Genomic DNA, 17,723 nt, shown 5'->3' on the forward strand with positions numbered 1-17,723 from the left:
CGGCGCCTTGAAGCTGAGGCTTCCCACGCGTGCTCATAGCCATTGGGCCTCAAACCCAAAAAAACGCCTGCAGCACCTGGGGTTCACAGCCGGTCTCCCATGCAGCTACTAACCAGGCCTGAAGCCGCTTAGCTTCCGCGATCTGACGAGAGCGGGCGCTTTCGGCTTAGTGTGGCCGCAGGTAACTTCCAGGGCGCCTTGAAGGTGAGGCTTCCCACGCGTTCTCATAGCCATTGGGCCTCAAACCCAAAAAAACACCTGCAGCACCTGGGGTTCACAGCCGGTCTCCCATGCAGCTACTAACCAGGCCTGAAGCCGCTTAGCTTCCACGATCTGACGAGAGCGGGCGCTTTCGGCTTAGTGTGGCCGCAGGCAACCTCCAAGGCGCCGTTCCGGCGCCTTGAAGGTGAGGCTTCCCACGCGTGCTCATAGCCATTGGGCCTCAAACCCAAAAAAACACCTGCAGCACCTGGGGTTCACAGCCGGTCTCCCATGCAGCTACTAACCAGGCCTGAAGCCGCTTAGCTTCCGCGATCTGACGAGAGCGGGCGCTTTCGGCTTAGTGTGGCCGCAGGCAACCGCCAGGGCGCCGTTCCGGCGCCTTGAAGGTGAGGCTTCCCACGCGTGCTCATAGCCATTGGGCCTCAAACCCAAAAAAACACCTGCAGCACCTGGGGTTCACAGCCGGTCTCCCATGCAGCTACTAACCAGGCCTGAAGCCGCTTAGCTTCCACGATCTGACGAGAGCGTGCGCTTTCGGCTTAGTGTGGCCGCAGGCAACCGCCAGGGCGCCGTTCCGGCGCCTTGAAGGTGAGGCTTCCCACGCGTGCTCATAGCCATTGGGCCTCAAACCCAAAAAAACACCTGCAGCACCTGGGGTTCACAGCCGGTCTCCCATGCAGCTACTAACCAGGCCTGAAGCCGCTTAGCTTCCGCGATCTGACGAGAGCGGGCGCTTTCGGCTTAGTGTGGCCGCAGGTAACCTCCAGGGCGCCTTGAAGGTGAGGCTTCCCACGCGTTCTCATAGCCATTGGGCCTCAAACCCAAAAAAAACGCCTGCAGCACCTGGGGTTCACAGCCGGTCTCCCATGCAGCTACTAACCAGGCCTAAAGCCGCTTAGCTTCCGCAATCTGACGAGAGCGGGCGCTTTCGGCTTAGTGTGGCCGCAGGCAACCTCCAGGGCGCCGTTCCGGCGCCTTGAAGGTGAGGCTTCCCACGCGTGCTCATAGCCATTGGGCCTCAAACCCAAAAAAACACCTGCAGCACCTGGGGTTCACAGCCGGTCTCCCATGCAGCTGCTAACCAGGCCTGAAGCCACTTAGCTTCCGCGATATGACGAGAGCGGGCGCTTTCGGCTTAGTGTGGCCGCAGGCAAGCTCCAAGGCGCCGTTCCGGCGCCTTGAAGGTGAGGCTTCCCACGCGTGCTCATAGCCATTGGGCCTCAAACCCAAAAAAACGCCTGCAGCACCTGGGGTTCACAGCCGGTCTCCCATGCAGCTACTAACCAGGCCTGAAGCCGCTTAGCTTCCGCGTTCTGACGAGAGCGGGCGCTTTCGGCTTAGTGTGGCCGCAGGCAATCGCCAGGGCGCCGTTCCGGCGCCTTGAAGGTGAGGCTTCCCACGCGTGCTCATAGCCATTGGGCCTCAAACCCAAAAAAACGCCTGCAGCACCTGGGGTTCACAGCCGGTCTCCCATGCAGCTGCTAACCAGGCCTGAAGCCACTTAGCTTCCGCGATATGACGAGAGCGGGCGCTTTCGGCTTAGTGTGGCCGCAGGCAAGCTCCAAGGCGCCGTTCCGGCGCCTTGAAGGTGAGGCTTCCCACGCGTGCTCATAGCCATTGGGCCTCAAACCCAAAAAAACGCCTGCAGCACCTGGGGTTCACAGCCGGTCTCCCATGCAGCTACTAACCAGGCCTGAAGACGCTTAGCTTCCGCGATCTGACGAGAGCGGGCGCTTTCGGCTTAGTGTGGCCGCAGGTAACCTCCAGGGCGCCTTGAAGGTGAGGCTTCCCACGCGTGCTCATAGCCATTGGGCCTCAAACCCAAAAAAACACCTGCAGCACCTGGGGTTCACAGCCGGTCTCCCATGCAGCTACTAACCAGGCCTGAAGCCGCTTAGCTTCCACGATCTGACGAGAGCGGGCGCTTTCGGCTTAGTGTGGCCGCAGGCAACCGCCAGGGTGCCGTTCCGGCGCCTTGAAGGTGAGGCTTCCCACGCGTGCTCATAGCCATTGGGCCTCAAACCCAAAAAAAACGCCTGCAGCACCTGGGGTTCACAGCCGGTCTCCCATGCAGCTACTAACCAGGCCTGAAGCCGCTTAGCTTCCGCGATCTGACAAGAGCGGGCGCTTTCGGCTAAGTGTGGCCGCAGGTAACCTCCAGGGCGCCGTTCCGGCGCCTTGAAGGTGAGGCTTCCCACGCGTTCTCATAGCCATTGGGCCTCAAACCCAAAAAAACACCTGCAGCACCTGGGGTTCACAGCCGGTCTCCCATGCAGCTACTAACCAGGCCTGAAGCCGCTTAGCTTCCACGATCTGACGAGAGCGGGCGCTTTCGGCTTAGTGTGGCCGCAGGCAACCTCCAAGGCGCCGTTCCGGCGCCTTGAAGGTGAGGCTTCCCACGCGTGCTCATAGCCATTGGGCCTCAAACCCAAAAAAACGCCTGCAGCACCTGGGGTTCACAGCCGGTCTCCCATGCAGCTACTTACCAGGCCTGAAGCCGCTTAGCTTCCGCGATCTGACGAGAGCGGGCGCTTTCGGCTTAGTGTGGCCGCAGGCAACCTCCAAGGCGCCGTTCCGGCGCCTTGAAGGTGAGGCTTCCCACGCGTGCTCATAGCCATTGGGCCTCAAACCCAAAAAAACACCTGCAGCACCTGGGGTTCACAGCCAGTCTCCCATGCAGCTACTAACCAGGCCTGAAGCCGCTTAGCTTCCGTGATCTGACGAGAGCGGGCGCTTTCGGCTTAGTGTGGCCGCAGACAACCTCCAAGGCGCCGTTCCGGCGCCTTGAAGGTGAGGCTTCCCACGCGTGCTCATAGCCATTGGGCCTCAAACCCAAAAAAACGCCTGCAGCACCTGGGGTTCACAGCCGGTCTCCCATGCAGCTACTAACCAGGCCTGAAGCCGCTTAGCTTCCGCGATCTGACGAGAGCGGGCGCTTTCGGCTTAGTGTGGCCGCAGGAAACCTCCAAGGCGCCGTTCCGGCGCCTTGAAGGTGAGGCTTCCCACGCGTGCTCATAGCCATTGGGCCTCAAACCCAAAAAAACCACCTGCAGCACCTGGGGTTCACAGCCGGTCTCCCATGCAGCTGCTAACCAGGCCTGAAGCCACTTAGCTTCCGCGATATGACGAGAGCGGGCGCTTTCGGCTTAGTGTGGCCGCAGGTAAGCTCCAAGGCGCCGTTCCGGCGCCTTGAAGGTGAGGCTTCCCACGCGTGCTCATAGCCATTGGGCCTCAAACCCAAAAAAACACCTGCAGCACCTGGGGTTCACAGCCGGTCTCCCATGCAGCTACTAACCAGGCCTGAAGCCGCTTAGCTTCCGCGATCTGACGAGAGCGGGCGCTTTCGGCTTAGTGTGGCCGCAGGCAACCGCCAGGGCGCCGTTCCGGCGCCTTGAAGGTGAGGCTTCCCACGCGTGCTCATAGCCATTGGGCCTCAAACCCAAAAAAACGCCTGCAGCACCAGGGGTTCACAGCCGGTCTCCCATGCAGCTACTAACCAGGCCTGAAGCCGCTTAGCTTCCGCGATCTGACGAGAGCGGGCGCTTTCGGCTTAGTGTGGCCGCAGGCAACCTCCAGGGCGCCGTTCCGGCGCCTTGAAGGTGAGGCTTCCCACGCGTGCTCATAGCCATTGGGCCTCAAACCCAAAAAAACGCCTGCAGCACCTGGGGTTCACAGCCGGTCTCCCATGCAGCTACTAACCAGGCCTGAAGCCGCTTAGCTTCCACGATCTGACGAGAGCGGGCGCTTTCGGCTTAGTGTGGCCGCAGGTAACCTCCAAGGCGCCGTTCCGGCGCCTTGGTGAGGCTTCCCACGCGTGCTCATAGCCATTGGGCCTCAAACCCAAAAAAACGCCTGCAGCACCTGGGGTTCACAGCCGGTCTCCCATGCAGCTACTAACCAGGCCTGAAGCCGCTTAGCTTCCGCGATCTGACGAGAGCGGGCGCTTTCGGCTTAGTGTGGCCGCAGGGAACCTCCAAGGCGCCGTTCCGGCGCCTTGAAGGTGAGGCTTCCCACGCGTGCTCATAGCCATTGGGCCTCAAACCCAAAAAAACACCTGCAGCACCTGGGGTTCACAGCCGGTCTCCCATGCAGCTACTAACCAGGCCTGAAGCCGCTTAGCTTCCGCGATCTGACGAGAGCGGGCGCTTTCGGCTTAGTGTGGCCGCAGGCAACCGCCAGGACGCCGTTCCGGCGCCTTGAAGGTGAGGCTTCCCACGCGTGCTCATAGCCATTGGGCCTCAAACCCCAAAAAACGCCTGCAGCACCTGGGGTTCACAGCCGGTCTCCCACGCAGCTACTAACCAGGCCTGAAGCCGCTTAGCTTCCGCGATCTGACGAGAGCGAGCGCTTTCGGCTTAGTGTGGCCGCAGGTAACCTCCAGGGCGCCGTTCCGGCGCCTTGAAGGTGAGGCTTCCCACGCGTTCTCATAGCCATTGGGCCTCAAACCCAAAAAAACACCTGCAGCACCTGGGGTTCACAGCCGGGCTCCCATGCAGCTACTAACCAGGCCTGAAGCCGCTTAGCTTCCACGATCTGACGAGAGCGGGCGCTTTCGGCTTAGTGTGGCCGCAGGCAACCTCCAAGGCGCCGTTCCGGCGCCTTGAAGGTGAGGCTTCCCACGCGTGCTCATAGCCATTGGGCCTCAAACCCAAAAAAACGCCTGCAGCACCTGGGGTTCACAGCCGGTCTCGCATGCAGCTACTTACCAGGCCTGAAGCCGCTTAGCTTCCGCGATCTGACGAGAGCGGGCGCTTTCGGCTTAGTGTGGCCGCAGGCAACCTCCAAGGCGCCGTTCCGGCGCCTTGAAGGTGAGGCTTCCCACGCGTGCTCATAGCCATTGGGCCTCAAACCCAAAAAAACACCTGCAGCACCTGGGGTTCACAGCCGGTCTCCCATGCAGCTACTAACCAGGCCTGAAGCCGCTTAGCTTCCGCGATCTGACGAGAGCGGGCGCTTTCGGCTTAGTGTGGCCGCAGGCAACCGCCAGGGCGCCGTTCCGGCGCCTTGAAGGTGAGGCTTCCCACGCGTGCTCATAGCCATTGGGCCTCAAACCCAAAAAAACACCTGCAGCACCTGGGGTTCACAGCCGGTCTCCCATGCAGCTACTAACCAGGCCTGAAGCCGCTTAGCTTCCACGATCTGACGAGAGCGTGCGCTTTCGGCTTAGTGTGGCAGCAGGCAACCGCCAGGGCGCCGTTCCGGCGCCTTGAAGGTGAGGCTTCCCACGCGTGCTCATAGCCATTGGGCCTCAAACCCAAAAAAACGCCTGCAGCACCTGGGGTTCACAGCCGGTCTCCCATGCAGCTACTAACCAGGCCTGAAGCCGCTTAGCTTCCGCGATCTGACGAGAGCGGGCGCTTTCGGCTTAGTGTGGCCGCAGGTAACCTCCAGGGCGCCTTGAAGGTGAGGCTTCCCACGCGTTCTCATAGCCATTGGGCCTCAAACCCAAAAAAAACGCCTGCAGCACCTGGGGTTCACAGCCGGTCTCCCATGCAGCTACTAACCAGGCCTGAAGCCGCTTAGCTTCCGCGATCTGACGAGAGCGGGCGCTTTCGGCTTAGTGTGGCCGCAGGCAACCTCCAGGGCGCCGTTCCGGCGCCTTGAAGGTGAGGCTTCCCACGCGTGCTCATAGCCATTGGGCCTCAAACCCAAAAAAACGCCTGCAGCACCTGGGGTTCACAGCCGGTCTCCCATGCAGCTGCTAACCAGGCCTGAAGCCACTTAGCTTCCGCGATATGACGAGAGCGGGCGCTTTCGGCTTAGTGTGGCCGCAGGCAAGCTCCAAGGCGCCGTTCCGGCGCCTTGAAGGTGAGGCTTCCCACGCGTGCTCATAGCCATTGGGCCTCAAACCCAAAAAAACGCCTGCAGCACCTGGGGTTCACAGCCGGTCTCCCATGCAGCTACTAACCAGGCCTGAAGCCGCTTAGCTTCCGCGATCTGACGAGAGCGGGCGCTTTCGGCTTAGTGTGGCCGCAGGCAATCGCCACGGCGCCGTTCCGGCGCCTTGAAGGTGAGGCTTCCCACGCGTGCTCATAGCCATTGGGCCTCAAACCCAAAAAAACGCCTGCAGCACCTGGGGTTCACAGCCGGTCTCCCATGCAGCTGCTAACCAGGCCTGAAGCCACTTAGCTTCCGCGATATGACGAGAGCGGGCGCTTTCGGCTTAGTGTGGCCGCAGGCAAGCTCCAAGGCGCCGTTCCGGCGCCTTGAAGGTGAGGCTTCCCACGCGTGCTCATAGCCATTGGGCCTCAAACCCAAAAAGACGCCTGCAGCACCTGGGGTTCACAGCCGGTCTCCCATGCAGCTACTAACCAGGCCTGAAGCCGCTTAGCTTCCACGATCTGACGAGAGCGGGCGCTTTCGGCTTAGTGTGGCCGCAGGCAACCTCCAAGGCGCCGTTCCGGCGCCTTGAAGGTGAGGCTTCCCACGCGTGCTCATAGCCATTGGGCCTCAAACCCAAAAAAACACCTGCAGCACCTGGGGTTCACAGCCGGTCTCCCATGCAGCTACTAACCAGGCCTGAAGCCGCTTAGCTTCCACGATCTGACGAGAGCGGGCGCTTTCGGCTTAGTGTGGCCGCAGGCAACCGCCAGGGCGCCGTTCCGGCGCCTTGAAGGTGAGGCTTCCCACGCGTGCTCATAGCCATTGGGCCTCAAACCCAAAAAAACACCTGCAGCACCTGGGGTTCACAGCCGGTCTCCCATGCGGCTACTAACCAGGCCTGAAGCCGCTTAGCTTCCACGATCTGACGAGAGCGGGCGCTTTCGGCTTAGTGTGGCCGCAGGCAACCGCCAGGGCGCCGTTCCGGCGCCTTGAAGGTGAGGCTTCCCACGCGTGCTCATAGCCATTGGGCCTCAAACCCAAAAAAACGCCTGCAGCACCTGGGGTTCACAGCCGGTCTCCCATGCAGCTACTAACCAGGCCTGAAGCCGCTTAGCTTCCGCGATCTGATGAGAGCGGGCGCTTTCGGCTTAGTGTGGCCGCAGGTAACCTCCAGGGCGCCGTTCCGGCGCCTTGAAGGTGAGGCTTCCCACGCGTTCTCATAGCCATTGGGCCTCAAACCCAAAAAAACACCTGCAGCACCTGGGGTTCACAGCCGGTCTCCCATGCAGCTACTAACCAGGCCTGAAGCCGCTTAGCTTCCACGATCTGACGAGAGCGGGCGCTTTCGGCTTAGTGTGGCCGCAGGCAACCTCCAAGGCGCCGTTCCGGCGCCTTGAAGGTGAGGCTTCCCACGCGTGCTCATAGCCATTGGGCCTCAAACCCAAAAAAACGCCTGCAGCACCTGGGGTTCACAGCCGGTCTCCCATGCAGCTACTTACCAGGCCTGAAGCCGCTTAGCTTCCGCGATCTGACGAGAGCGGGCGCTTTCGGCTTAGTGTGGCCGCAGGCAACCTCCAAGGCGCCGTTCCGGCGCCTTGAAGGTGAGGCTTCCCACGCGTGCTCATAGCCATTGGGCCTCAAACCCAAAAAAACACCTGCAGCACCTGGGGTTCACAGCCAGTCTCCCATGCAGCTACTAACCAGGCCTGAAGCCGCTTAGCTTCCGTGATCTGACGAGAGCGGGCGCTTTCGGCTTAGTGTGGCCGCAGGCAACCTCCAAGGCGCCGTTCCGGCGCCTTGAAGGTGAGGCTTCCCACGCGTGCTCATAGCCATTGGGCCTCAAACCCAAAAAAACGCCTGCAGCACCTGGGGTTCACAGCCGGTCTCCCATGCAGCTACTAACCAGGCCTGAAGCCGCTTAGCTTCCGCGATCTGACGAGAGCGGGCGCTTTCGGCTTAGTGTGGCCGCAGGAAACCTCCAAGGCGCCATTCCGGCGCCTTGAAGGTGAGGCTTCCCACGCGTGCTCATAGCCATTGGGCCTCAAACCCAAAAAAAACACCTGCAGCACCTGGGGTTCACAGCCGGTCTCCCATGCAGCTGCTAACCAGGCCTGAAGCCACTTAGCTTCCGCGATATGACGAGAGCGGGCGCTTTCGGCTTAGTGTGGCCGCAGGTAAGCTCCAAGGCGCCGTTCCGGCGCCTTGAAGGTGAGGCTTCCCACGCGTGCTCATAGCCATTGGGCCTCAAACCCAAAAAAACACCTGCAGCACCTGGGGTTCACAGCCGGTCTCCCATGCAGCTACTAACCAGGCCTGAAGCCGCTTAGCTTCCGCGATCTGACGAGAGCGGGCGCTTTCGGCTTAGTGTGGCCGCAGGCAACCGCCAGGGCGCCGTTCCGGCGCCTTGAAGGTGAGGCTTCCCACGCGTGCTCATAGCCATTGGGCCTCAAACCCAAAAAAACGCCTGCAGCACCAGGGGTTCACAGCCGGTCTCCCATGCAGCTACTAACCAGGCCTGAAGCCGCTTAGCTTCCGCGATCTGACGAGAGCGGGCGCTTTCGGCTTAGTGTGGCCGCAGGCAACCTCCAGGGCGCCGTTCCGGCGCCTTGAAGGTGAGGCTTCCCACGCGTGCTCATAGCCATTGGGCCTCAAACCCAAAAAAAACGCCTGCAGCACCTGGGGTTCACAGCCGGTCTCCCATGCAGCTACTAACCAGGCCTGAAGCCGCTTAGCTTCCACGATCTGACGAGAGCGGGCGCTTTCGGCTTAGTGTGGCCGCAGGCAACCTCCAAGGCGCCGTTCCGGCGCCTTGGTGAGGCTTCCCACGCGTGCTCATAGCCATTGGGCCTCAAACCCAAAAAAACGCCTGCAGCACCTGGGGTTCACAGCCGGTCTCCCATGCAGCTACTAACCAGGCCTGAAGCCGCTTAGCTTCCGCGATCTGACGAGAGCGGGCGCTTTCGGCTTAGTGTGGCCGCAGGGAACCTCCAAGGCGCCGTTCCGGCGCCTTGAAGGTGAGGCTTCCCACGCGTGCTCATAGCCATTGGGCCTCAAACCCAAAAAAACACCTGCAGCACCTGGGGTTCACAGCCGGTCTCCCATGCAGCTACTAACCAGGCCTGAAGCCGCTTAGCTTCCGCGATCTGACGAGAGCGGGCGCTTTCGGCTTAGTGTGGCCGCAGGCAACCGCCAGGGCGCCGTTCCGGCGCCTTGAAGGTGAGGCTTCCCACGCGTGCTCATAGCCATTGGGCCTCAAACCCCAAAAAACGCCTGCAGCACCTGGGGTTCACAGCCGGTCTCCCACGCAGCTACTAACCAGGCCTGAAGCCGCTTAGCTTCCGCGATCTGACGAGAGCGAGCGCTTTCGGCTTAGTGTGGCCGCAGGTAACCTCCAGGGCGCCGTTCCGGCGCCTTGAAGGTGAGGCTTCCCACGCGTTCTCATAGCCATTGGGCCTCAAACCCAAAAAAACACCTGCAGCACCTGGGGTTCACAGCCGGGCTCCCATGCAGCTACTAACCAGGCCTGAAGCCGCTTAGCTTCCACGATCTGACGAGAGCGGGCGCTTTCGGCTTAGTGTGGCCGCAGGCAACCTCCAAGGCGCCGTTCCGGCGCCTTGAAGGTGAGGCTTCCCACGCGTGCTCATAGCCATTGGGCCTCAAACCCAAAAAAACGCCTGCAGCACCTGGGGTTCACAGCCGGTCTCGCATGCAGCTACTTACCAGGCCTGAAGCCGCTTAGCTTCCGCGATCTGACGAGAGCGGGCGCTTTCGGCTTAGTGTGGCCGCAGGCAACCTCCAAGGCGCCGTTCCGGCGCCTTGAAGGTGAGGCTTCCCACGCGTGCTCATAGCCATTGGGCCTCAAACCCAAAAAAACACCTGCAGCACCTGGGGTTCACAGCCGGTCTCCCATGCAGCTACTAACCAGGCCTGAAGCCGCTTAGCTTCCGCGATCTGACGAGAGCGGGCGCTTTCGGCTTAGTGTGGCCGCAGGCAACCGCCAGGGCGCCGTTCCGGCGCCTTGAAGGTGAGGCTTCCCACGCGTGCTCATAGCCATTGGGCCTCAAACCCAAAAAAACACCTGCAGCACCTGGGGTTCACAGCCGGTCTCCCATGCAGCTACTAACCAGGCCTGAAGCCGCTTAGCTTCCACGATCTGACGAGAGCGTGCGCTTTCGGCTTAGTGTGGCAGCAGGCAACCGCCAGGGCGCCGTTCCGGCGCCTTGAAGGTGAGGCTTCCCACGCGTGCTCATAGCCATTGGGCCTCAAACCCAAAAAAACACCTGCAGCACCTGGGGTTCACAGCCGGTCTCCCATGCAGCTACTAACCAGGCCTGAAGCCGCTTAGCTTCCGCGATCTGACTAGAGCGGGCGCTTTCGGCTTAGTGTGGCCGCAGGTAACCTCCAGGGCGCCTTGAAGGTGAGGCTTCCCACGCGTTCTCATAGCCATTGGGCCTCAAACCCAAAAAAAACGCCTGCAGCACCTGGGGTTCACAGCCGGTCTCCCATGCAGCTACTAACCAGGCCTGAAGCCGCTTAGCTTCCGCGATCTGACGAGAGCGGGCGCTTTCGGCTTAGTGTGGCCGCAGGCAACCTCCAGGGCGCCGTTCCAGCGCCTTGAAGGTGAGGCTTCCCACGCGTGCTCATAGCCATTGGGCCTCAAACCCAAAAAAACGCCTGCAGCACCTGGGGTTCACAGCCGGTCTCCCATGCAGCTGCTAACCAGGCCTGAAGCCACTTAGCTTCCGCGATATGACGAGAGCGGGCGCTTTCGGCTTAGTGTGGCCACAGGCAAGCTCCAAGGCGCCGTTCCGGCGCCTTGAAGGTGAGGCTTCCCACGCGTGCTCATAGCCATTGGGCCTCAAACCCAAAAAAACGCCTGCAGCACCTGGGGTTCACAGCCGGTCTCCCATGCAGCTACTAACCAGGCCTGAAGCCGCTTAGCTTCCGCGATCTGACGAGAGCGGGCGCTTTCGGCTTAGTGTGGCCGCAGGCAATCGCCACGGCGCCGTTCCGGCGCCTTGAAGGTGAGGCTTCCCACGCGTGCTCATAGCCATTGGGCCTCAAACCCAAAAAGACGCCTGCAGCACCTGGGGTTCACAGCCGGTCTCCCATGCAGCTACTAACCAGGCCTGAAGCCGCTTAGCTTCCACGATCTGACGAGGGCGGGCGCTTTCGGCTTAGTGTGGCCGCAGGCAACCTCCAAGGCGCCATTCCGGCGCCTTGAAGGTGAGGCTTCCCACGCGTGCTCATAGCCATTGGGCCTCAAACCCAAAAAAACACCTGCAGCACCTGGGGTTCACAGCCGGTCTCCCATGCAGCTACTAACCAGGCCTGAAGCCGCTTAGCTTCCACGATCTGACGAGAGCGGGCGCTTTCGGCTTAGTGTGGCCGCAGGCAACCGCCAGGGCGCCGTTCCGGCGCCTTGAAGGTGAGGCTTCCCACGCGTGCTCATAGCCATTGGGCCTCAAACCCAAAAAAACGCCTGCAGCACCTGGGGTTCACAGCCGGTCTCCCATGCAGCTACTAACCAGGCCTGAAGCCGCTTAGCTTCCGCGATCTGATGAGAGCGGGCGCTTTCGGCTTAGTGTGGCCGCAGGTAACCTCCAGGGCGCCGTTCCGGCGCCTTGAAGGTGAGGCTTCCCACGCGTTCTCATAGCCATTGGGCCTCAAACCCAAAAAAACACCTGCAGCACCTGGGGTTCACAGCCGGTCTCCCATGCAGCTACTAACCAGGCCTGAAGCCGCTTAGCTTCCACGATCTGACGAGAGCGGGCGCTTTCGGCTTAGTGTGGCCGCAGGCAACCTTCAAGGCGCCGTTCCGGCGCCTTGAAGGTGAGGCTTCCCACGCGTGCTCATAGCCATTGGGCCTCAAACCCAAAAAAACGCCTGCAGCACCTGGGGTTCACAGCCGGTCTCCCATGCAGCTACTTACCAGGCCTGAAGCCGCTTAGCTTCCGCGATCTGACGAGAGCGGGCGCTTTCGGCTTAGTGTGGCCGCAGGCAACCTCCAAGGCGCCGTTCCGGCGCCTTGAAGGTGAGGCTTCCCACGCGTGCTCATAGCCATTGGGCCTCAAACCCAAAAAAACACCTGCAGCACCCGGGGTTCACAGCCAGTCTCCCATGCAGCTACTAACCAGGCCTGAAGCCGCTTAGCTTCCGTGATCTGACGAGAGCGGGCGCTTTCGGCTTAGTGTGGCCGCAGGCAACCTCCAAGGCGCCGTTCCGGCGCCTTGAAGGTGAGGCTTCCCACGCGTGCTCATAGCCATTGGGCCTCAAACCCAAAAAAACGCCTGCAGCACCTGGGGTTCACAGCCGGTCTCCCATGCAGCTACTAACCAGGCCTGAAGCCGCTTAGCTTCCGCGATCTGACGAGAGCGGGCGCTTTCGGCTTAGTGTGGCCGCAGGAAACCTCCAAGGCGCCGTTCCGGCGCCTTGAAGGTGAGGCTTCCCACGCGTGCTCATAGCCATTGGGCCTCAAACCCAAAAAAAACGCCTGCAGCACCTGGGGTTCACAGCCGGTCTCCCATGCAGCTGCTAACCAGGCCTGAAGCCACTTAGCTTCCGCGATATGACGAGAGCGGGCGCTTTCGGCTTAGTGTGGCCGCAGGTAAGCTCCAAGGCGCCGTTCCGGCGCCTTGAAGGTGAGGCTTCCCACGCGTGCTCATAGCCATTGGGCCTCAAACCCAAAAAAACACCTGCAGCACCTGGGGTTCACAGCCGGTCTCCCATGCAGCTACTAACCAGGCCTGAAGCCGCTTAGCTTCCGCGATCTGACGAGAGCGGGCGCTTTCGGCTTAGTGTGGCCGCAGGCAACCGCCAGGGCGCCGTTCCGGCGCCTTGAAGGTGAGGCTTCCCACGCGTGCTCATAGCCATTGGGCCTCAAACCCAAAAAAAACGCCTGCAGCACCAGGGGTTCACAGCCGGTCTCCCATGCAGCTACTAACCAGGCCTGAAGCCGCTTAGCTTCCGCGATCTGACGAGAGCGGGCGCTTTCGGCTTAGTGTGGCCGCAGGCAACCTCCAGGGCGCCGTTCCGGCGCCTTGAAGGTGAGGCTTCCCACGCGTGCTCATAGCCATTGGGCCTCAAACCCAAAAAAACACCTGCAGCACCTGGGGTTCACAGCCGGTCTCCCATGCAGCTACTAACCAGGCCTGAAGCCGCTTAGCTTCCACGATCTGACGAGAGCGGGCGCTTTCGGCTTAGTGTGGCCGCAGGCAACCTCCAAGGCGCCGTTCCGGCGCCTTGAAGGTGAGGCTTCCCACGCGTGCTCATAGCCATTGGGCCTCAAACCAAAAAAAACACCTGCAGCACCTGGGGTTCACAGCCGGTCTCCCATGCAGCTACTAACCAGGCCTGAAGCCGCTTAGCTTCCGCGATCTGACGAGAGCGGGCGCTTTCGGCTTAGTGTGGCCGCAGGCAACCGCCAGGGCGCCGTTCCGGCGCCTTGAAGGTGAGGCTTCCCACGCGTGCTCATAGCCATTGGGCCTCAAACCCCAAAAAACACCTGCAGCACCTGGGGTTCACAGCCGGTCTCCCACGCAGCTACTAACCAGGCCTGAAGCCGCTTAGCTTCCGCGATCTGACGAGAGCGAGCGCTTTCGGCTTAGTGTGGCCGCAGGTAACCTCCAGGGCGCCGTTCCGGCGCCTTGAAGGTGAGGCTTCCCACGCGTTCTCATAGCCATTGGGCCTCAAACCCAAAAAAACACCTGCAGCACCTGGAGTTCACAGCCGGGCTCCCATGCAGCTACTAACCAGGCCTGAAGCCGCTTAGCTTCCACGATCTGACGAGAGCGGGCGCTTTCGGCTTAGTGTGGCCGCAGGCAACCTCCAAGGCGCCGTTCCGGCGCCTTGAAGGTGAGGCTTCCCACGCGTGCTCATAGCCATTGGGCCTCAAACCCAAAAAACCGCCTGCAGCACCTGGGGTTCACAGCCGGTCTCCCATGCAGCTACTTACCAGGCCTGAAGCCGCTTAGCTTCCGCGATCTGACGAGAGCGGGCGCTTTCGGCTTAGTGTGGCCGCAGGCAACCTCCAAGGCGCCGTTCCGGCGCCTTGAAGGTGAGGCTTCCCACGCGTGCTCATAGCCATTGGGCCTCAAACCCAAAAAAACACCTGCAGCACCTGGGGTTCACAGCCGGTCTCCCATGCAGCTACTAACCAGGCCTGAAGCCGCTTAGCTTCCGCGATCTGACGAGAGCGGGCACTTTCGGCTTAGTGTGGCCGCAGGCAACCGCCAGGGCGCCGTTCCGGCGCCTTGAAGGTGAGGCTTCCCACGCGTGCTCATAGCCATTGGGCCTCAAACCCAAAAAAACGCCTGCAGCACCTGGGGTTCACAGCCGGTCTCCCATGCAGCTACTAACCAGGCCTGAAGCCGCTTAGCTTCCGCGATCTGACGAGAGCGGGCGCTTTCGGCTTAGTGTGGCCGCAGGTAACCTCCAGGGCGCCGTTCCGGCGCCTTGAAGGTGAGGCTTCCCACGCGTGCTCATAGCCATTGGGCCTCAAACCCAAAAAAACGCCTGCAGCACCTGGGGTTCACAGCCGGTCTCCCATGCAGCTACTTACCAGGCCTGAAGCCGCTTAGCTTCCGCGATCTGACGAGAGCGGGCGCTTTCGGCTTAGTGTAGCCGCAGGCAACCTCCAAGGCGCCGTTCCGGCGCCTTGAAGGTGAGGCTTCCCACGCGTGCTCATAGCCATTGGGCCTCAAACCCAAAAAAACACCTGCAGCACCTGGGGTTCACAGCCGGTCTCCCATGCAGCTAGTAACCAGGCCTGAAGCCGCTTAGCTTCCGCGATCTGACGAGAGCGGGCGCTTTCGGCCTAGTGTGGCCGCAGGCAACCTCCAGGGCGCCGTTCCGGCGCCTTGAAGGTGAGGCTTCCCACGCGTGCTCATAGCCATTGGGCCTCAAACCCCAAAAAACGCCTGCAGCACCTAGGGTTCACAGCCGGTCTCCCATGCAGCTACTAACCAGGCCTGAAGCCGCTTAGCTTCCACGATCTGACGAGAGCAGGCGCTTTCGGCTTAGTGTGGCCGCAGGCAACCTCCAGGGTGCCGTTCCGGCGCCTTGAAGGTGAGGCTTCCCACGCGTGCTCATAGCCATTGGGCCTCAAACCCAAAAAAACGCCTGCAGCACCTGGGGTTCACAGCCGGTCTCCCATGCAGCTACTAACCAGGCCTGAAGCCACTTAGCTTCCGCGATCTGACGAGAGCGGGCGCTTTCGGCTTAGTGTGGCCGCAGGCAACCTCCAAGGCGCCGTTCCGGCGCCTTGAAGGTGAGCATTCCCACGCGTGCTCATAGCCATTGGGCCTCAAACCCAAAAAAACGCCTGCAGCACCTGGGGTTCACAGCCGGTCTCCCATGCAGCTACTAACCAGGCCTGAAGCCGCTTAGCTTCCGCGATCTGACGAGAGCGGGCGCTTTCGGCTTAGTGTGGCCGCAGGGAACCTCCAGGGCGCCGTTCCGGCGCCTTGAAGGTGAGGCTTCCCACGCGTGCTCATAGCCATTGGGCCTCAAACCCAAAAAAACACCTGCAGCACCTGGGGTTCACAGCCGGTCTCCCATGCAGCTACTAACCAGGCCTGAAGCCACTTAGCTTCCGCGATCTGACGAGAGCGGGCGCTTTCGGCTTAGTGTGGCCGCAGGAAACCTCCAAGGCGCCGTTCCGGCGCCTTCAAGGTGAGGCTTCCCACGCGTGCTCATAGCCATTGGGCCTCAAACCCAAAAAAACGCCTGCAGCACCTGGGGTTCACAGCCGGTCTCCCATGCAGCTACTAACCAGGCCTAAAGCCGCTTAGCTTCCGCGATCTGACGAGAGCGGGCGCTTTCGGCTTAGTGTGGCCGCAGGCAACCTCCAGGGCGCCGTTCCGGCGCCTTGAAGGTGAGGCTTCCCACGCGTGCTCATAGCCATTGGGCCTCAAACCCAAAAAAACGCCTGCAGCACCTGGGGTTCACAGCCGGTCTCCCATGCAGCTATTAACCAGGCCTGAAGCCGCTTAGCTTCCACGATCTGACGAGAGCGGGCGCTTTCTGCTTAGTGTGGCCGCAGGCACCTTCCAAGGCGCCGTTCCGGCGCCTTGAAGGTGAGGCTTCCCACGCGTGCTCATAGCCATTGGGCCTCAAACCCAAAAAAACACCTGCAGCACCTGGGGTTCACAGCCGGTCTCCCATGCAGCTACTAACCAGGCCTGAAGCCGCTTAGCTTCCGCGATCTGACGAGAGTGGGCGCTTTCAACTTAGTGTGGCCGCAGGCAACCTCCAAGGCGCCGTTCCGGCGCCTTGGAGGTGAGGCTTCCCACGCGTGCTCATAGCCATTGGGCCTCAAACCCAAAAAAACGCCTGCAGCACCTGGGGTTCACAGCCGGTCTCCCATGCAGCTACTAACCAGGCCTGAAGCCGCTTAGCTTCCGCGATCTGACAAGAGCGAGCGCTTTCGGCTTAGTGTGGCCGCAGGCAACCTCCAAGGCGCCGTTCCGGCGCCTTGAAGGTGAGGCTTCCCACGCGTGCTCATAGCCATTGGGCCTCAAACCCAAAAAAACGCCTGCAGCACCTGGGGTTCACAGCCGGTCTCCCATGCAGCTACTAACCAGGCCTGAAGCCGCTTAGCTTCCGCGATCTGACGAGAGCGGGCGCTTTCGGCTTAGTGTGGCCGCAGGCAACCTCCAAGGCGCCGTTCCGGCGCCTTGAAGGTGAGGCTTCCCACGCGTGCTCATAGCCATTGGGCCTCAAACCCAAAAAAACGCCTGCAGCACCTGGGGTTCACAGCCAGTCTCCCATGCAGCTACTAACCAGGCCTGAAGCCGCTTAGCTTCCACGATCTGACGAGAGCGGGCGCTTTCGGCTTAGTGTGGCCGCAGGCAACCTCCAAAGCGCCGCTCCGGCGCCTTGAAGGTGAGGCTTCCCACGCGTGCTCATAGCCATTGGGCCTCAAACCCAAAAAAACGCCTGCAGCACCTGGGGTTCACAGCCGGTCTCCCATGCAGCTACTAATCAGGCCTGAAGCCGCTTAGCTTCCGCGATCTGACGAGAGCGGCCGCTTTCGGCTTAGTGTGGCCGCAGGCAACCTCCAGGGCGCCGTTCCGGCGCCTTGAAGGTGAGGCTTCCCACGCGTGCTCATAGCCATTGGGCCTCAAACCCAAAAAAACACCTGCAGCACCTGGGGTTCACAGCCGGTCTCCCATGCAGCTATTAACCAGGCCTGAAGCCGCTTAGCTTCCGCGATCTGACGAGAGCGGGCGCTTTCTGCTTAGTGTGGCCACAGGCAACCTCCAAGGCGCCGTTCCGGCGCCTTGAAGGTGAGGCTTCCCACGCGTGCTCATAGCCATTCGGCCTCAAACCTAAAAAAATGCCTGCAGCACCTGGGGTTCACAGCCAGTCTCCCATGCAGCTACTAACCAGGCCTGAAGCTGCTTAGCTTCCGCGATCTGACGAGAGCGGGCGCTTTTGGCTTAGTGTGGCCGCAGGCAATCTGCAAAGCGCCGTTCAGGCGCCTTGAAGGTGAGGCTTCCCACGCGTGCTCATAGCCATTGGGCCTCAAACCCAAAAAAACGCCTGCAGCACCTGGGGTTCACAGCCGGTCTCCCATGCAGCTAGTAACCAGGCCTGAAGCCGCTTAACTTCCGTGATCTGACGAGAGCGTGCGCTTTCGGCTTAGTGTGGCCGCAGGCAATCTCCAAAGCGCCGTT

At 61.3% G+C, this 17,723-nt stretch overlaps 15 non-coding genes and 73 pseudogenes across 15 annotated transcripts; all 88 read right to left on the reverse strand.

Moving 5' to 3' along the window:
• Positions 1–64: 64 nt before the first annotated feature.
• On the reverse strand, positions 65–183 carry LOC137558154 (5S ribosomal RNA; annotated as a pseudogene).
• Positions 184–255: 72 nt separating this feature from the next.
• Positions 256–374, reverse strand: LOC137548195 (5S ribosomal RNA; annotated as a pseudogene).
• An 83-nt stretch (positions 375–457) lies between these two features.
• LOC137557299 (5S ribosomal RNA) lies at positions 458–576 on the reverse strand (annotated as a pseudogene).
• An 83-nt stretch (positions 577–659) lies between these two features.
• Positions 660–778, reverse strand: LOC137551270 (5S ribosomal RNA; annotated as a pseudogene).
• Positions 779–861: 83 nt separating this feature from the next.
• LOC137556613 (5S ribosomal RNA) lies at positions 862–980 on the reverse strand. Its single transcript, XR_011029255.1, has one exon. It is a non-coding gene; the product is annotated as a 5S ribosomal RNA (ribosomal RNA).
• A 73-nt stretch (positions 981–1,053) lies between these two features.
• On the reverse strand, positions 1,054–1,172 carry LOC137557766 (5S ribosomal RNA; annotated as a pseudogene).
• Positions 1,173–1,255: 83 nt separating this feature from the next.
• LOC137554056 (5S ribosomal RNA) lies at positions 1,256–1,374 on the reverse strand (annotated as a pseudogene).
• An 83-nt stretch (positions 1,375–1,457) lies between these two features.
• LOC137552818 (5S ribosomal RNA) lies at positions 1,458–1,576 on the reverse strand. Its single transcript, XR_011027177.1, has one exon. It is a non-coding gene; the product is annotated as a 5S ribosomal RNA (ribosomal RNA).
• An 83-nt stretch (positions 1,577–1,659) lies between these two features.
• Positions 1,660–1,778, reverse strand: LOC137553646 (5S ribosomal RNA; annotated as a pseudogene).
• Positions 1,779–1,861: 83 nt separating this feature from the next.
• Positions 1,862–1,980, reverse strand: LOC137549025 (5S ribosomal RNA; annotated as a pseudogene).
• A 72-nt stretch (positions 1,981–2,052) lies between these two features.
• LOC137548196 (5S ribosomal RNA) lies at positions 2,053–2,171 on the reverse strand (annotated as a pseudogene).
• Positions 2,172–2,255: 84 nt separating this feature from the next.
• Positions 2,256–2,374, reverse strand: LOC137549634 (5S ribosomal RNA; annotated as a pseudogene).
• Positions 2,375–2,457: 83 nt separating this feature from the next.
• LOC137548197 (5S ribosomal RNA) lies at positions 2,458–2,576 on the reverse strand (annotated as a pseudogene).
• An 83-nt stretch (positions 2,577–2,659) lies between these two features.
• LOC137556837 (5S ribosomal RNA) lies at positions 2,660–2,778 on the reverse strand. Its single transcript, XR_011029475.1, has one exon. It is a non-coding gene; the product is annotated as a 5S ribosomal RNA (ribosomal RNA).
• Positions 2,779–2,861: 83 nt separating this feature from the next.
• Positions 2,862–2,980, reverse strand: LOC137551582 (5S ribosomal RNA; annotated as a pseudogene).
• Positions 2,981–3,063: 83 nt separating this feature from the next.
• LOC137557862 (5S ribosomal RNA) lies at positions 3,064–3,182 on the reverse strand (annotated as a pseudogene).
• An 84-nt stretch (positions 3,183–3,266) lies between these two features.
• On the reverse strand, positions 3,267–3,385 carry LOC137553774 (5S ribosomal RNA; annotated as a pseudogene).
• An 83-nt stretch (positions 3,386–3,468) lies between these two features.
• Positions 3,469–3,587, reverse strand: LOC137557300 (5S ribosomal RNA; annotated as a pseudogene).
• Positions 3,588–3,670: 83 nt separating this feature from the next.
• Positions 3,671–3,789, reverse strand: LOC137556569 (5S ribosomal RNA). Its single transcript, XR_011029213.1, has one exon. It is a non-coding gene; the product is annotated as a 5S ribosomal RNA (ribosomal RNA).
• Positions 3,790–3,872: 83 nt separating this feature from the next.
• Positions 3,873–3,991, reverse strand: LOC137548713 (5S ribosomal RNA; annotated as a pseudogene).
• An 80-nt stretch (positions 3,992–4,071) lies between these two features.
• LOC137559145 (5S ribosomal RNA) lies at positions 4,072–4,190 on the reverse strand (annotated as a pseudogene).
• An 83-nt stretch (positions 4,191–4,273) lies between these two features.
• LOC137557301 (5S ribosomal RNA) lies at positions 4,274–4,392 on the reverse strand (annotated as a pseudogene).
• Positions 4,393–4,475: 83 nt separating this feature from the next.
• Positions 4,476–4,594, reverse strand: LOC137548322 (5S ribosomal RNA; annotated as a pseudogene).
• Positions 4,595–4,677: 83 nt separating this feature from the next.
• On the reverse strand, positions 4,678–4,796 carry LOC137549987 (5S ribosomal RNA; annotated as a pseudogene).
• Positions 4,797–4,879: 83 nt separating this feature from the next.
• Positions 4,880–4,998, reverse strand: LOC137549641 (5S ribosomal RNA; annotated as a pseudogene).
• Positions 4,999–5,081: 83 nt separating this feature from the next.
• On the reverse strand, positions 5,082–5,200 carry LOC137557302 (5S ribosomal RNA; annotated as a pseudogene).
• An 83-nt stretch (positions 5,201–5,283) lies between these two features.
• On the reverse strand, positions 5,284–5,402 carry LOC137552811 (5S ribosomal RNA; annotated as a pseudogene).
• Positions 5,403–5,485: 83 nt separating this feature from the next.
• LOC137558155 (5S ribosomal RNA) lies at positions 5,486–5,604 on the reverse strand (annotated as a pseudogene).
• A 73-nt stretch (positions 5,605–5,677) lies between these two features.
• LOC137553193 (5S ribosomal RNA) lies at positions 5,678–5,796 on the reverse strand. The gene has a single exon (XR_011027223.1). It is a non-coding gene; the product is annotated as a 5S ribosomal RNA (ribosomal RNA).
• An 83-nt stretch (positions 5,797–5,879) lies between these two features.
• On the reverse strand, positions 5,880–5,998 carry LOC137553647 (5S ribosomal RNA; annotated as a pseudogene).
• An 83-nt stretch (positions 5,999–6,081) lies between these two features.
• LOC137553204 (5S ribosomal RNA) lies at positions 6,082–6,200 on the reverse strand. The gene has a single exon (XR_011027224.1). It is a non-coding gene; the product is annotated as a 5S ribosomal RNA (ribosomal RNA).
• Positions 6,201–6,283: 83 nt separating this feature from the next.
• Positions 6,284–6,402, reverse strand: LOC137553648 (5S ribosomal RNA; annotated as a pseudogene).
• An 83-nt stretch (positions 6,403–6,485) lies between these two features.
• On the reverse strand, positions 6,486–6,604 carry LOC137558628 (5S ribosomal RNA; annotated as a pseudogene).
• An 83-nt stretch (positions 6,605–6,687) lies between these two features.
• Positions 6,688–6,806, reverse strand: LOC137548198 (5S ribosomal RNA; annotated as a pseudogene).
• An 83-nt stretch (positions 6,807–6,889) lies between these two features.
• Positions 6,890–7,008, reverse strand: LOC137548837 (5S ribosomal RNA; annotated as a pseudogene).
• An 83-nt stretch (positions 7,009–7,091) lies between these two features.
• Positions 7,092–7,210, reverse strand: LOC137557030 (5S ribosomal RNA; annotated as a pseudogene).
• Positions 7,211–7,293: 83 nt separating this feature from the next.
• On the reverse strand, positions 7,294–7,412 carry LOC137548200 (5S ribosomal RNA; annotated as a pseudogene).
• An 83-nt stretch (positions 7,413–7,495) lies between these two features.
• On the reverse strand, positions 7,496–7,614 carry LOC137556838 (5S ribosomal RNA). Its single transcript, XR_011029476.1, has one exon. It is a non-coding gene; the product is annotated as a 5S ribosomal RNA (ribosomal RNA).
• Positions 7,615–7,697: 83 nt separating this feature from the next.
• On the reverse strand, positions 7,698–7,816 carry LOC137550777 (5S ribosomal RNA; annotated as a pseudogene).
• Positions 7,817–7,899: 83 nt separating this feature from the next.
• LOC137557863 (5S ribosomal RNA) lies at positions 7,900–8,018 on the reverse strand (annotated as a pseudogene).
• An 84-nt stretch (positions 8,019–8,102) lies between these two features.
• On the reverse strand, positions 8,103–8,221 carry LOC137553775 (5S ribosomal RNA; annotated as a pseudogene).
• An 83-nt stretch (positions 8,222–8,304) lies between these two features.
• LOC137557303 (5S ribosomal RNA) lies at positions 8,305–8,423 on the reverse strand (annotated as a pseudogene).
• Positions 8,424–8,506: 83 nt separating this feature from the next.
• Positions 8,507–8,625, reverse strand: LOC137556570 (5S ribosomal RNA). Its single transcript, XR_011029214.1, has one exon. It is a non-coding gene; the product is annotated as a 5S ribosomal RNA (ribosomal RNA).
• An 84-nt stretch (positions 8,626–8,709) lies between these two features.
• LOC137558629 (5S ribosomal RNA) lies at positions 8,710–8,828 on the reverse strand (annotated as a pseudogene).
• Positions 8,829–8,908: 80 nt separating this feature from the next.
• LOC137559147 (5S ribosomal RNA) lies at positions 8,909–9,027 on the reverse strand (annotated as a pseudogene).
• An 83-nt stretch (positions 9,028–9,110) lies between these two features.
• Positions 9,111–9,229, reverse strand: LOC137557304 (5S ribosomal RNA; annotated as a pseudogene).
• An 83-nt stretch (positions 9,230–9,312) lies between these two features.
• LOC137548323 (5S ribosomal RNA) lies at positions 9,313–9,431 on the reverse strand (annotated as a pseudogene).
• An 83-nt stretch (positions 9,432–9,514) lies between these two features.
• LOC137549988 (5S ribosomal RNA) lies at positions 9,515–9,633 on the reverse strand (annotated as a pseudogene).
• Positions 9,634–9,716: 83 nt separating this feature from the next.
• LOC137549642 (5S ribosomal RNA) lies at positions 9,717–9,835 on the reverse strand (annotated as a pseudogene).
• Positions 9,836–9,918: 83 nt separating this feature from the next.
• Positions 9,919–10,037, reverse strand: LOC137557305 (5S ribosomal RNA; annotated as a pseudogene).
• An 83-nt stretch (positions 10,038–10,120) lies between these two features.
• Positions 10,121–10,239, reverse strand: LOC137552813 (5S ribosomal RNA; annotated as a pseudogene).
• An 83-nt stretch (positions 10,240–10,322) lies between these two features.
• LOC137548109 (5S ribosomal RNA) lies at positions 10,323–10,441 on the reverse strand (annotated as a pseudogene).
• Positions 10,442–10,514: 73 nt separating this feature from the next.
• LOC137553216 (5S ribosomal RNA) lies at positions 10,515–10,633 on the reverse strand. The gene has a single exon (XR_011027226.1). It is a non-coding gene; the product is annotated as a 5S ribosomal RNA (ribosomal RNA).
• Positions 10,634–10,716: 83 nt separating this feature from the next.
• Positions 10,717–10,835, reverse strand: LOC137553969 (5S ribosomal RNA; annotated as a pseudogene).
• An 83-nt stretch (positions 10,836–10,918) lies between these two features.
• On the reverse strand, positions 10,919–11,037 carry LOC137553228 (5S ribosomal RNA). The gene has a single exon (XR_011027227.1). It is a non-coding gene; the product is annotated as a 5S ribosomal RNA (ribosomal RNA).
• An 83-nt stretch (positions 11,038–11,120) lies between these two features.
• Positions 11,121–11,239, reverse strand: LOC137549399 (5S ribosomal RNA; annotated as a pseudogene).
• Positions 11,240–11,322: 83 nt separating this feature from the next.
• On the reverse strand, positions 11,323–11,441 carry LOC137548202 (5S ribosomal RNA; annotated as a pseudogene).
• An 83-nt stretch (positions 11,442–11,524) lies between these two features.
• Positions 11,525–11,643, reverse strand: LOC137557031 (5S ribosomal RNA; annotated as a pseudogene).
• An 83-nt stretch (positions 11,644–11,726) lies between these two features.
• Positions 11,727–11,845, reverse strand: LOC137548203 (5S ribosomal RNA; annotated as a pseudogene).
• Positions 11,846–11,928: 83 nt separating this feature from the next.
• On the reverse strand, positions 11,929–12,047 carry LOC137556839 (5S ribosomal RNA). Its single transcript, XR_011029477.1, has one exon. It is a non-coding gene; the product is annotated as a 5S ribosomal RNA (ribosomal RNA).
• Positions 12,048–12,130: 83 nt separating this feature from the next.
• On the reverse strand, positions 12,131–12,249 carry LOC137551348 (5S ribosomal RNA; annotated as a pseudogene).
• An 83-nt stretch (positions 12,250–12,332) lies between these two features.
• Positions 12,333–12,451, reverse strand: LOC137557864 (5S ribosomal RNA; annotated as a pseudogene).
• Positions 12,452–12,535: 84 nt separating this feature from the next.
• Positions 12,536–12,654, reverse strand: LOC137554181 (5S ribosomal RNA; annotated as a pseudogene).
• Positions 12,655–12,737: 83 nt separating this feature from the next.
• LOC137557306 (5S ribosomal RNA) lies at positions 12,738–12,856 on the reverse strand (annotated as a pseudogene).
• An 84-nt stretch (positions 12,857–12,940) lies between these two features.
• Positions 12,941–13,059, reverse strand: LOC137556572 (5S ribosomal RNA). Its single transcript, XR_011029216.1, has one exon. It is a non-coding gene; the product is annotated as a 5S ribosomal RNA (ribosomal RNA).
• Positions 13,060–13,142: 83 nt separating this feature from the next.
• LOC137548204 (5S ribosomal RNA) lies at positions 13,143–13,261 on the reverse strand (annotated as a pseudogene).
• Positions 13,262–13,344: 83 nt separating this feature from the next.
• On the reverse strand, positions 13,345–13,463 carry LOC137557308 (5S ribosomal RNA; annotated as a pseudogene).
• An 83-nt stretch (positions 13,464–13,546) lies between these two features.
• LOC137558536 (5S ribosomal RNA) lies at positions 13,547–13,665 on the reverse strand (annotated as a pseudogene).
• Positions 13,666–13,748: 83 nt separating this feature from the next.
• LOC137549682 (5S ribosomal RNA) lies at positions 13,749–13,867 on the reverse strand (annotated as a pseudogene).
• An 83-nt stretch (positions 13,868–13,950) lies between these two features.
• LOC137556840 (5S ribosomal RNA) lies at positions 13,951–14,069 on the reverse strand. Its single transcript, XR_011029478.1, has one exon. It is a non-coding gene; the product is annotated as a 5S ribosomal RNA (ribosomal RNA).
• An 83-nt stretch (positions 14,070–14,152) lies between these two features.
• Positions 14,153–14,271, reverse strand: LOC137559341 (5S ribosomal RNA; annotated as a pseudogene).
• Positions 14,272–14,354: 83 nt separating this feature from the next.
• Positions 14,355–14,473, reverse strand: LOC137558157 (5S ribosomal RNA; annotated as a pseudogene).
• An 83-nt stretch (positions 14,474–14,556) lies between these two features.
• On the reverse strand, positions 14,557–14,675 carry LOC137558295 (5S ribosomal RNA; annotated as a pseudogene).
• An 83-nt stretch (positions 14,676–14,758) lies between these two features.
• LOC137549713 (5S ribosomal RNA) lies at positions 14,759–14,877 on the reverse strand (annotated as a pseudogene).
• An 83-nt stretch (positions 14,878–14,960) lies between these two features.
• Positions 14,961–15,079, reverse strand: LOC137550656 (5S ribosomal RNA; annotated as a pseudogene).
• An 83-nt stretch (positions 15,080–15,162) lies between these two features.
• LOC137558047 (5S ribosomal RNA) lies at positions 15,163–15,281 on the reverse strand (annotated as a pseudogene).
• Positions 15,282–15,364: 83 nt separating this feature from the next.
• Positions 15,365–15,483, reverse strand: LOC137559149 (5S ribosomal RNA; annotated as a pseudogene).
• Positions 15,484–15,566: 83 nt separating this feature from the next.
• LOC137548174 (5S ribosomal RNA) lies at positions 15,567–15,685 on the reverse strand (annotated as a pseudogene).
• An 83-nt stretch (positions 15,686–15,768) lies between these two features.
• On the reverse strand, positions 15,769–15,887 carry LOC137555154 (5S ribosomal RNA). The gene has a single exon (XR_011027852.1). It is a non-coding gene; the product is annotated as a 5S ribosomal RNA (ribosomal RNA).
• Positions 15,888–15,970: 83 nt separating this feature from the next.
• LOC137552096 (5S ribosomal RNA) lies at positions 15,971–16,089 on the reverse strand (annotated as a pseudogene).
• An 83-nt stretch (positions 16,090–16,172) lies between these two features.
• LOC137551664 (5S ribosomal RNA) lies at positions 16,173–16,291 on the reverse strand (annotated as a pseudogene).
• An 83-nt stretch (positions 16,292–16,374) lies between these two features.
• Positions 16,375–16,493, reverse strand: LOC137548696 (5S ribosomal RNA; annotated as a pseudogene).
• Positions 16,494–16,576: 83 nt separating this feature from the next.
• Positions 16,577–16,695, reverse strand: LOC137553239 (5S ribosomal RNA). The gene has a single exon (XR_011027228.1). It is a non-coding gene; the product is annotated as a 5S ribosomal RNA (ribosomal RNA).
• Positions 16,696–16,778: 83 nt separating this feature from the next.
• LOC137548891 (5S ribosomal RNA) lies at positions 16,779–16,897 on the reverse strand (annotated as a pseudogene).
• Positions 16,898–16,980: 83 nt separating this feature from the next.
• LOC137548146 (5S ribosomal RNA) lies at positions 16,981–17,099 on the reverse strand (annotated as a pseudogene).
• An 83-nt stretch (positions 17,100–17,182) lies between these two features.
• LOC137552174 (5S ribosomal RNA) lies at positions 17,183–17,301 on the reverse strand (annotated as a pseudogene).
• Positions 17,302–17,384: 83 nt separating this feature from the next.
• On the reverse strand, positions 17,385–17,503 carry LOC137551246 (5S ribosomal RNA; annotated as a pseudogene).
• An 83-nt stretch (positions 17,504–17,586) lies between these two features.
• Positions 17,587–17,705, reverse strand: LOC137552049 (5S ribosomal RNA; annotated as a pseudogene).
• Positions 17,706–17,723: the final 18 nt, after the last annotated feature.

Source organism: Hyperolius riggenbachi, chromosome 2, assembly GCF_040937935.1.
Source record: "Hyperolius riggenbachi isolate aHypRig1 chromosome 2, aHypRig1.pri, whole genome shotgun sequence".
Classification (NCBI taxonomy): Eukaryota; Metazoa; Chordata; class Amphibia; order Anura; family Hyperoliidae; genus Hyperolius; species Hyperolius riggenbachi.